The sequence below is a fragment of the Blennius ocellaris genome (assembly GCF_963422515.1).
Source record: "Blennius ocellaris genome assembly, chromosome: 19".
NCBI lineage: Eukaryota > Metazoa > Chordata > Actinopteri > Blenniiformes > Blenniidae > Blennius > Blennius ocellaris.
The window spans coordinates 19,486,588-19,498,197 of NC_137668.1; the positions used below are offsets into that span (position 1 = coordinate 19,486,588).

General features: G+C 41.1%; 1 protein-coding gene across 2 annotated transcripts in view; it reads right to left on the bottom strand.

The window, feature by feature from the left end:
• Positions 1 to 5,819, bottom strand: part of gli3 (GLI family zinc finger 3) — a 97,123-nt gene extending 91,304 nt beyond the window's left edge. For both annotated transcript variants that reach the window (XM_080515084.1, XM_080515083.1), the window contains exon 1: positions 5,405 to 5,819. The gene's annotated coding sequence lies outside the window, so the exon portion shown is untranslated. The remainder of the gene's footprint in view (positions 1 to 5,404) is intronic.
• Between the last annotated feature and the right edge of the window lie 5,791 nt (positions 5,820 to 11,610).

Here is an 11,610-nt window from a genome sequence, read left to right on the forward strand (position 1 = left end):
CTCATCCAAACATGTTTGGAGAGCAAAGAGAATGCCCAGGCCTGTGCTTCTTTCAGGTATTAACCTTGGGATTTACATTTGACATTCAAACAAAAGACACCTCCTTGACCTCCACTCCAGGATGCAGCAAGACGAGGGGATAACACCCACTGAAAGACAACTCCGAGCAGCATGGGACCGCAAACACATGGGGTTAAGCGTTATTGCATGACGACACATAACTTAATCATCGGCATGTGGACAGTTTTGTTTGGAAAATGCACACTTAAACTGTCTTTTTAAGTTCAATAATTATGGAAAAAAAAAAAAAAAGCTATTAAAAAAAAAACCCAAAAAACGTGCCTCTGCATTGGTGCCTTGGAGGAGCCAGGCTTCACACTTCAAGAAAACCAGTATGTGACAGATCATTGTTCACGGCGAGAGGCCAGTTCATCTGTCTCCCTATCACCACCCCGGACAAGAAAGCGCAGACCCCCTCACGGATGCCACAACCAGCTCCCATCAATGCTGACACAATGCCACATCTGCAATAACAGTCGCAGCCCCGGGAAACTGTCTCTTTAGGCGCTCAACTTTACACACACACACACACGCACACACACACACACACACACTCAGAGCCCGCAAACAAACGGGCCTCAAACCGAAGCACTTCACCTCTTGCTGCCATACCTCACACCACAGACCTGAAGACATTTTTACAATTGCCACAGCAAACAGAGGAGGGGATTGAGTGGCAGCCACGTGCAGGCGAGACCTGTCCTGTTTGCCGTCAGCCGTGTGTGAAAAGAAAATGCTGGCACACTCTGCGTTCTCACACACAAGCCGACCCATTTGCAATAAATTTTGACCACGACCTACAACAGGCCCTGTGTTAAGCTGTCAAGCACATATCCATCAATTGTAAATTCAAATCATGTGATTCAAAGTTAAGTGACAGGTTTGTTTTTTTTCTTTTTCTCTCCCCCCTCTTCTTTTTTTTTTCTCATTGCCGTCTTCATTGCCTCACTCTGGGAGAGTAGTTGACCAGGCTAATTGTCAGGTAGTTTCCAAAAGGCAAAAGGCATGGAAAAAAAAAAAAACACACACATTTTTTCCTTCTTTTTTTCTGTCATGATTCAAAATAGGAAAAAAATAAGTTGCCAATACAATAAAAAAGAAATAGGACAAACAGAAGATAGATCAAATTTCAAAGATAGAGGAGACAAGGGGAGCAGTATGTGCACGCATGCAATTTCTAGTGTGATGAGTGTTGGTTATGTGGCTGTTTGTGCAGGCTGCAAAAGCACCAAGTCTTTTTAAGATTCCTCAGTGTTGAATAATATACATATCTAAAATTGCAGTTTGCTATCTGGAGCCTCTTCATTGCTACTTTTCCCACCGACGCTCATCTTATCCAAAGACATCACCCGGCTTGAAAGGTGCCTTTAGCAGACTCCTTGAAAAGGGGAGAGAGAGGGTCCCGCTCTGGGACAATGATGGTTGAGGTGGAAGGGGTGCCGGGGGAGCAGGAACACATAGCATATTAAATCTGCTGGCGGAGCTGGGTCGTCCACGCACAGAGCCAGAGAGTCAGATCTGAGGCATGCCCTGAAGGGATGGCTGGGCCTGGGGATTAGGAGGCCAAGGAGAAGCCCGCGCACAACCGAAGACCCCTTCTTGTCTCTGCTCGTACGCAAATGCATCCAGACGTTTTTGACGCTCCTCAGGTTTGCCATCTTGGGGCCCAAGTTTTCACAAACCACACCAGCGTATACACACGCACACGCACACACACACACACACACACACACACACACACACACACACACACACACACACACACACACACACACACACACACACACACACACACACACACACACACACGTCTAACCAGCCTTTTTCTCCCCCTCAATCACCACCTCTGTCTGACTTGTCGTCTTTCTTTCCCCACTGTGTCTGTTTCATTTGATGTCAACATATCAAAGTAGCAAATCATCAAAGTAAGAGATGTCTTTTGGGGGCAATCTACGCAGCTCTGTCAGTTTTATGCAAGGGAGGCAACAGCTAATAATAACACACAGTGAATTTCTCCAAACTTTCACTGGTCAAGTGGCTCCATTGTGGATTCACTTCCTGAAAACAAGCAAACTCCACACACTGTTCACCATTTACAATTCTTCATCGCTGTGTGAAGACAATCCGAATAATTCTACAAGCCTAAGTAATACACAAAAACCTCTCGTCTTCATGATCTTGGAGAGAATCAACTTCTCATTTGACATTTCTTTGAGAGCTTAAGTTCACAGCAGCATTACACAACAACTCTGCTCATTAGAGCCTCTTGCATACAAAACCAATAAGAGGTATTCTCCCCGCAGGGTGTTAAAAGAAGAGGCCCGAGGACAGAAGCTGCGAATGCAAGGCCCTACAAAGAAGGAGAGAGCCATACCTCAAAAGCTAATAGCATGTCATCTCCTCGCATTAACATGACAGCCCCTATTCTGCCAGGTCACCGGGTCACAGGTGTCCCGGGCCAGCGCTTCTATGCATAATGTTGCTAAAAAAGGAGTACGTAAAGTTGAGATAAAACAGTACGCCGCTGCTATCTGACGGACGGATTCCTGCAGAGCGAAGCGTTATCCGCTTGTTCCTCTACGCGTGGAAGTTGAAGAAGCACAGAGCAGCAGTGATACATCTTTCCTGGCTACAGTAAGCGTATGGCTTCGAGTTGTGCATCTCATTCCAGCAGATTAGCATCTTAAACACTGCTGCATTCATCCCTGCTGCTGCATCATAATGAGACAAAGTCCTTTTCTGGTAAAGGTGCACCAGTGTGAAATGAGCATCAACCTTGGATTTTACCTTTCGTCAAAAAGTGCATGTGGAAATGACATAATTTAGAGTACACACTGAGTATAATTTATAATTGCACTCCCACAATTTTATGACATGACCTTTAGTCAACAGAATTTTTTCGAGATGTGTACTAACGTCTATATTTTAGGGTAAAACTATAAATCCAAACCAGCAATCACTTCTAACAAAATATAGAAGAATATTAAATCATTCATATAGGCATTTTTTTTTTTTTATATTAGCTGTGCAATTTACATTAATCATAGCTAATCACCCTATTTCATGGAGCCTGTTCATTTTTCCATTGCATAAAAAAGGACAATGTGTAATTGTGGCCTGAACATATGAAATAATGTGTTTATGACAAATGCTGTTATAGAATGTTAAAAAGGCCCAATTAAAGAATAGAAAATGCTCACCTTTTTATATATCACTATAATTAAAATCAAAGATAAAATTATCCCCATAACTGTCATTTTCAAATTCATCAACAGGCCTGAATTTGTATGATTTAAGGCTTTATCTTTTGGGGTTTTTTTTTATTTTATTTTAGTGAACACAGGATTTTTGACAGTGATACATTTCCAGCTGTAGGCCGTGCACTTGTTATTTTGTTATTCTGCCTAAAATAGAGGAAATATTAAATGACAGTTTATGTGACAGTCCCTCTTTTTATTTTTATTGGACAAGTGTAACCAAGACCTGCAAAAACTCTGCTCATAGCCAAATCCACCGGCAAAGATGAATGATGGAGCGAGCTCATAAAAATAGCTGAAAGGAGATTTTTATCTGCGCGAACTCGTGCTGTTAAACATCTCATTTGGTGTGTGTTCAACTCGCTCCTCCGTCTCAAGGCGGCCAGACCCCCGTTAATAATTTGCCATGTGTCAAAAAAAAAGGAGGATTTGAGCTGCACCGCATGGCTGAGCACCTCGGACCCTCGTCGTCTGGATGAAACCCGAGAGCAGACAAGCAGATAAAATGTGGAACAGCTGGCGAGGACAGGAGGGAAAGTTTCAAACAAATATCTGCACATGTGGAGATTCGGGGGGGGGGGGCTCACAGACGTTTTCATGTCCAGACCCCCAAAATGAACACACATATTTATGTTTCCAATTTTTTTTTCTCCCACCTTGTTCATGGGAAAGTTTATTTTTATGGTGCACTTTATTTTATTTATGTTTTAAACAGAGCATCTGATAATAGAGTAATACTCATTTTTAAATCTAATAAATGCAAAAGAAGAAAAGTTCAGAAGATTTACACTTATTCTCCTTTGCCTGGGACCCCTTAACACTCCTCACATGGACCCCCACAGGGCCACAGACCCCACTGTAATGGTCTTACATTTCTCTGAGCACATGCTCATACCTTAAAACATGCATGCTTAAACTTTTCTTTTTAAGATGAGCCACCTAAATTCAAGAATTTTTTTGATATAATACATATGATGCATTGAGGAGCACTAATGAAAAAATTATTATTATTCAGATTTGCAGATGTTGACAATTTTGCAAAAATAATAAAACTGCACAGAGAGGAAAAACAAATAACTCAATGTAATCTGTCACAAATTACATTTGCAAAAAAAAAAAAAGAAGAAACATTTTTGAATAGGCACTGCAGAAAATTCATATATGTCCTATTCTTTTTAAAAACCTGAAACTTTGGTATTGGGGGGAAAAAAACCTGGATTTTTAGTAAAAAGCAAATGTTTGGCAGTGTGAACAGTGAACATGTCTGAATGTAGGGGGGGAAAGGGTCAAGAGTCAGGCGCAGGTTTAGTTTGAAAATAAATTCAGAGTGACTGGACAAGCTCACATGCATCCAGTCTCTGAGCGCCTCGGTGAGTCTGCGGGGCTCTAACAGGATAAAGCGAATCAATAACAGACACTGAAATATGATCACACATGCACATAAATATGCACGACCCCCTCCACAGCACCACCACCCCCGCCCCCCGCGCGTTTCTGGCGGAGGTAAAACTCCCAATGAAGTTTTGCAGAAGTTCATAAAGTTACTCTCCAAAGTGGATTAGGCGGCGTTTTTATAGTCTGCTCTCAAATACGCAAAACAGAGGAAAAAGGAGTCAAACAAAACCCGTTTTACGCATGGATGCCAAACTTTTACGCAACTCTCATGACCAGTTATTAAAAATCTGCACATCTGTCTGTGGGATACTTGTTAAGTGTGCCATCCGGGGGAGGGTTTATAACAACCAAGGCTTATTTCACAGGGAATAAATCACGTCCAGGCCAAGTGCAGCACTCTGTGCTGAGTTTTAGACTTTTTTTTTTTTTTTTTTTTTTTTTTTTAGGGATCCCAGTTTGAGGCTCTTTCATGCGAGTGAAGCTGCACTTAATCCACTTCATCTGAACTTGTTTGAATCCCGACGTTTTGAAATATGAAACCTTCTTTTTTGTTGTTGTTTCTTGCACCGCAAAGTCTGTCCAGACTCCTCTAAACTTTAACAAAAAAAAAAAAAGAAGAACAAACAATAGAGCGCCGCATTATCCACAAAGTGTATTTCGCGTAAAGTGCGCGTTTACACCAGATTACTTACTTCTTTCTTGGATGTTTTTCCTTTGACTTTTTGCGTGTCTTCTCAGAAAAATTGAAAATAAAAAATATATGTTCTTCTTTCTTCTTCTCCTCTTTCTCAGTGGCAGATGTGCCTCTGGAGTTGCCTGGGACTTTCTTTCTTTCTTTTTTTTTTTTTTTTACGCTGCAACTCCAACTCCAAAACGGCGCTGCCAGAGTTTTTCCTCTTGTCCGTCTTTCTCCTCCTTCTCACAGTTTGCTGTGTTCAACCACCGCCGGACTAACACCATCAGCCTGCCGATAATATCTGCCGATAGCAGACCGCAGATGTGCGTAAAAAACAACATAGGCGTCAGAGAAGCGCGTGGAGAGTTGTTAATGCATTTAGTGCGTTTTTTCGAGAAAGAGAGAGAGAGGGAGAAAGAGAGAGAGAGAGAGAGGGAGAGGGCGAAGTGTGGGACTCCAGCTGCTCCTTCCCTCGCTTGACTCCTCCCTTCGGATTGCTCCCTCCTTTACTCACTGCCTCCCTCCTTTTTTTCAAAAAAAAATTTGCACCCCTCTTTTCTTTCTTCCTTGCCTACTTTTTTGTTCATTTCTTTTCTTTGCGTTTTTTTTACGCACTTTGGTCCCACTTTTTAAAGCGGAAAGGCGCACAAACCGACGTCTGTCTGAGCTTTGTTTGTTTTACCACACAGACAAGTGAAAACACATCCAGGTTAAGCAAGGATGACTGAAGTTTAAGAACAAATTGTTCAGTATTTCTGCAATTCATGTGAAGGAAGACAGTTTACTTGTTTGCAGCTTGGCTCATATAAAGATACAAAAAAAAACACAAGTCTTGTTTCATCTTATAGAACCACATCGTATTATTTAACAGTTTTCACCAACACCATCTTTCATAAAAAAAAGTTTTTTTCAAGCTTGTAATTACAGTGATGTGCTGGAGTTGTTGTCATGTGTAATGTACGTATACGTATACGTATCCGTAGATACAATGCATATTGAGTAGGAGAGAAAATTCAACCCCAAACTACAGCAAGTGTTTATTAAGGAATAACAAGGGCTCCTGAAAGTGGTGGTGTGGCATCCAGAGTCCTGATCTGAACATCACCAAGCCTCTTTGAGTTTATCCAAAGGTGGAAAAGGATCTGAACCAGACCACAATGTCTGTTTACTTCTCAGAGATAATTGAAATAAAAATCTCCCATTTCACTTACAAACTGTGTGGAAGTGCAAGGAGACGAAGTGATGCTGCTTTAGACGCACCAAACACTGATTTCTTCCCTGTTGATTCACTACACTGTTGGCATTAAATAACTAAAATAAACTTATGAGGTGTCTATTCAGCTGCTACCTTTTAGAAAGTTAATGCAGTGACCTTAGATTTGGCTGTAGTCAGGATACCAATGCTCCCAGACAAAGCTTAACCAATAAACAAAATAAACTTTTCTTTTGAAAGCACTTTTGAAGCCAAACAAAAACCTAAACTGACACAAGCCTCAATAATTGAACTATCAGGACAAACCTTACTGTGTGTTTTGGGGTTGTTGTTTTTTTTGGGGGGGGGGTTTTATAAATCGGATGATTCATTCTCAACTGTCACCCAAACTGAAATCATGGTGACTTCATGAAGGTGTAAAACAGTAGTCTGGACTCTTGTGTTGAGAGTGCTACCGAATGCTGGGTGAAGCCCTCCTGTAGGGTGAGGTGTGATCAATATACATAATCAATATACAGGGAAATGATGTGGTAAAAGAGGTCTTTAGGGTGCGGTCACAATCAATGAAGAGGTGGGAGATAAAATCACCCGTTAATCGTTTACCTTGGATTTTCGTGTGTGTGTGTGTGTGTGTGTGTGTGTGTGTGTGTGTGTGGCCGAGAGGTCAGGTTCATCAAAGCGCAGTGTGTCTATTCATCCTGATCTAATCAGCCACTGTGGCAAATGAAGAAATCAGCATAATGTGATTGACTGAAAATGAAGAATTTTCTGTCTTTTCGAGGACATTTTGGAGTCACTTCCCCTTCATTATGCTGATAAAGTCGACATCGACTAATTACAATCTCAATCAATCAGGACCTGGGACCTCCTGTCAGACCTGTCAACATCTTTGTCGTTAAAAGTGTTTTGATTCGGACTTTGTCAGAGTGTGAAGATGGATTTCGGACGTCAGAATAGAGCGAGATGGCAACACAACTGTAAAGTGTAAGTGTGCGTAGATGCAATTTCTATCCAATGAAGGACAGAAACATTAACTTTTTTCAAATGAAGAATATATGGAAATAGTTGAGATCAGGAGGTTGCAAAATATGTGCGCGAAAGCTTCGTACACATAATAAGGCAGAAGTGGTCTAAATCCATGTCGATAAAGAGAAAATGCTCATGGCTCCGTGAAACAGGGCTGAGAGAGGAGACAGTTAAAGGCGGTCTGTAAGACACGACTAATTCTCCTGTCAGTTTGTCAGACGGTGCTCATCTGGTCCGGACTACACAGAGATAAAGTCCTTGTTATGAATCTCTCAAAGAGAATCCGAGGAACGTGGTAGAGGTGGTGGTAGTAGTAGTAGTAGTAGGGAAAGGGCGGGAGTGGAGGGTGAGTGTGGGGGAGAAGGGTTGGGGTGGAGGGCGGGAGCAGGGGGGGTGAGGCGGTGGAGAACAAGAGGGTAAAGAAGGAGGGAGGAGGTACACATGGGCATCAGTGGGGTTAGCGGCTCCCGAAAGTATTTCATCAAAGAGGGCCAGGATCCTGGGGATTGAGATTCCGCCTGGAGGCAAGTAACCAATGGTCTCCCAAGAACATATTCCAAAGTAGGACTCGCAGAGCCAAAGCACACATCAAAAGCACCTCTGTAGCCAAAGCGATTCTGGAGGAGAAAGAAAGGGGTTCAGGTCCCTTCTTGGCCCCCTTTAAGCCCCAGATCTCACCCCAATTAAGCAGGAACTACTGTTTGTTCCAGACCCCGAGATGTACAGACAGGGAGGCACACTCTCTGAGGTGGAGACACACACGATAACCAGCCACTCTCCCCTCACACCTCTGTCACGACTCCTTTCACTAAATCTCCTGCTGATTTCTTTCAGATGGGGGACCGTCAGGCGAAGCGTGTTTCCAGTTTCAGATGATCTCACTGAGATATTATGTCGTGCCCGGTTTGTCCATGTATGTTACACGAGGAACAGTAAATCAATACTTGGCAGATTGTTGTGTAGGCATTTGGATTTTTGCCTTTAATTCTCCGCCGCTGGACAGATGTCACTGTGACATGGATACAGCAGAATAAGCATATTATATCCACACAGATGTGACTGCTCGAACTGCACTGGCTACGAGGAGCAGAGGCATGACAGATGCTCGAGTGTTTTTTTCACTGCAGAGGCAGGCAAGCTTTTTAAGACTGAGGGATATCGGAAGTCTCTTTAGTTACAAACACAGTGCAGGAGACATTGGTGGTTTTCATGATAGAACTAACTGCACAGTAAAAAATATTCAATAGCAAATAAAAGTCCAAATTGTACTTATTGACTGAAAGTCGCCGTGAGTTAATTTTGGAAAATATGAAGGAAAGATCACAGGAATTAAATGCTATTTGCTATTTGCTATTTGCTATTTGCTATTTGCGTTGCAGTTTTGAGGAGTTATTCAAATATGCAGTTTTACCTATATTTAACAATGTACACTCTTTAATCTACATTGTGACTTTTTAATCATAATTTTAATTAATATTCATGTTCATCCTCTATTTTGCAATTTTTTGTCAATAAATTCTTTATTATTATTAAATATAATTATTGCTTTATATCTGTGTGCCTACATAAACTGCAGCAGTATAATATTTCATTTACTTTCTATTTTGATGTAAAAATGTGAGGAATGTAGATTTTTTTTGGCATAAAAACATGATCAAATGCCTTTATTTGACAATGCGGTTGAGTTCTTGGTAAATACTTTGAGTAGTTTCTCATTTTAACACAAATGTTACATATAATTTAAGTTCTATAATGTTGCATAGATTTCCATATCTGAAAATAGATTTGCATATATGAATTCTTGTAACATTATTACAGTATGTGCGAGCAGCAGTTCACGCTCACAACCAGGACAATTTCAGGTTTTCAAATGCTGCTTTTTATTTATTTAAACTGCAACTTAATCCTAAAAAAAATGGAAATACAGTTAATAATATTTTCCAGCATGACTCAGTCAAACCTAATTTCCAGCAAAACACATTTTCCCCTTAAGGAAATACTACCTACCATAGAAGAAGCTTGTCGCTATTAAAACTGTTGCTCCTGCAGTGCATTACAAGCAAAAAGCACTGGGCCAACAAAACCATTTAGATTTAGGTTTTTGAGCCACGGTGAGCCAACGCAGTTTTCTGGGTTTGAGGAATTACATTTTCTAGCCACAATAATAAGCATGAACACAGGGTGTGGGTTAACGTTGTTTGTAAAAGTGAAAATGAGATTTAATGGGAGCTTAATTAAAAAGTTGATGCTGTCCGACGTTTGAGCCAAACCCCCTGAAAATCAGAAGAAACGTTTGAATCATAACAGTTTAACCCTTTCATGCACCCTCGTAACTGTTAATGTTTAAGTGTGATGATTAATGTATGTTCAGTTTGTGGATTGATGTATTCCTCGTCCTGGTCTCATATACACGATAAACAATGCATGCATTTTTCCTCTCATTGCTAAATAAAAGATATAAATGATAAAAAAGAAAACTATTCTGAAGAAAATCTATATATATGAATAAGAATTCTTATTTGAAAGATAGACGAGCAAAACTAGCTTTTAGCACGTGGACTGTTCTCTGCTTTTAGTGTTTACATTTGTCAAATTTATGTTTAAACATTTTTAAAATCAAAATATGCAAACAGTTTCTGGTTTCTGTCACGTGTTACTATTAATAATGGAAACAACACAAAATATATCCCGCCAAGTCGAGGCAATAAATCTCTGACAGACATGTGGAAAAAGCAGGGAAATCAAAGCAAGATGCTGAATCTCAAAGCTGTGGCCTTAAAAGTTGATATATAAATTGCTCTCAGACAAGGATGTCAATGTAGTAAGGACAAATGCAAACACGTTTTTTGCCAAAAGGCTTTCATTTCTTGCTAAAAAAAAAACTAAAAAAAAACCAGATCATTTTTTTCTTTGTTCCTTTTAATACACGAGTCACTCTTTTCAACAAGAAAATAAAATGTCATGCCTGAAAAATTGTTTAAAAAAAAAAAAGATCAAATTAGGCGATATAACATTTAAAATGTAAAAGCTGGGTATTTCAGAGGCTTCTTGCTGCCCCACATGTTTCCTCTTTGTGCCCACACTCTCACTATCTAATAAGGCCTTAAAGGATTCAGTCAAGTGTTTCCTTGCCTTAATCTCTAGACCACAAGTGTGTTGAACCACTAATGACTACCGTAACCTGACATTTGGTCTGTTTGCCAGGAACTCCGGATTTAACGCCAAAAACACACACACCCTGAAGAAAAAGCGCTGATTGACTGTGCGTGTGTGTGTGCGCGTGTGTGTGTGTGTGTGTGTGTGTGTGTGTGTGTGTGTGTGTGTGTGTGTGTGTGTGTGTGTGTGTGTGTGTGTGTGTGTGTGTGTGTGTGTGTGTGTGTGTTTTCCATCTTTGCTCATGTTGCACTATTCTCTCTCCCGCTCACATGTGTTGTACCTGTACGTATAGGACCCTCTAACACTGCAACCCCCCCCCCCTTCTCCTTCCTCTCCCATCAGCCCTCCACCCCCCTGCCGGAGGTATCGGGTGGCTCGAGTGGGCCATTAGTGTGAATGACTGATAAGACTCTTAGCCCCCAATAATCGGAGGGGGGAAAAGAAAAAAAAAAGGATATTTGCAGTTATTTTGAATCCGTCAGAAATAATAAACGCAAAACTATATCCACTTGGGCTACTTAAAGCAATTTCCCAATGATAACGTCCCGTGGGGATTTCATGTGGATTCCAAATGACGACATAATAAAACCACGACGCCTGCACCCCCTTATCAGACTGGATTAAAAGGGAATAATGAAACAGAGAGGGTTTTGAGCCTTGTGTGGTATGAATATGATTATCTAATGGACTCCAATGGAAAGGCATGTTAATTCGACTTTAACGCGAGACCTTTCCCAGACTATCTCCTGCCCCTGGCTCCTCCTAAGACCCCCCCATCACCCCCTTCTCGTCTCCCGTTTCTCTGCCTCCTTCTCCTCTTGCTTCAA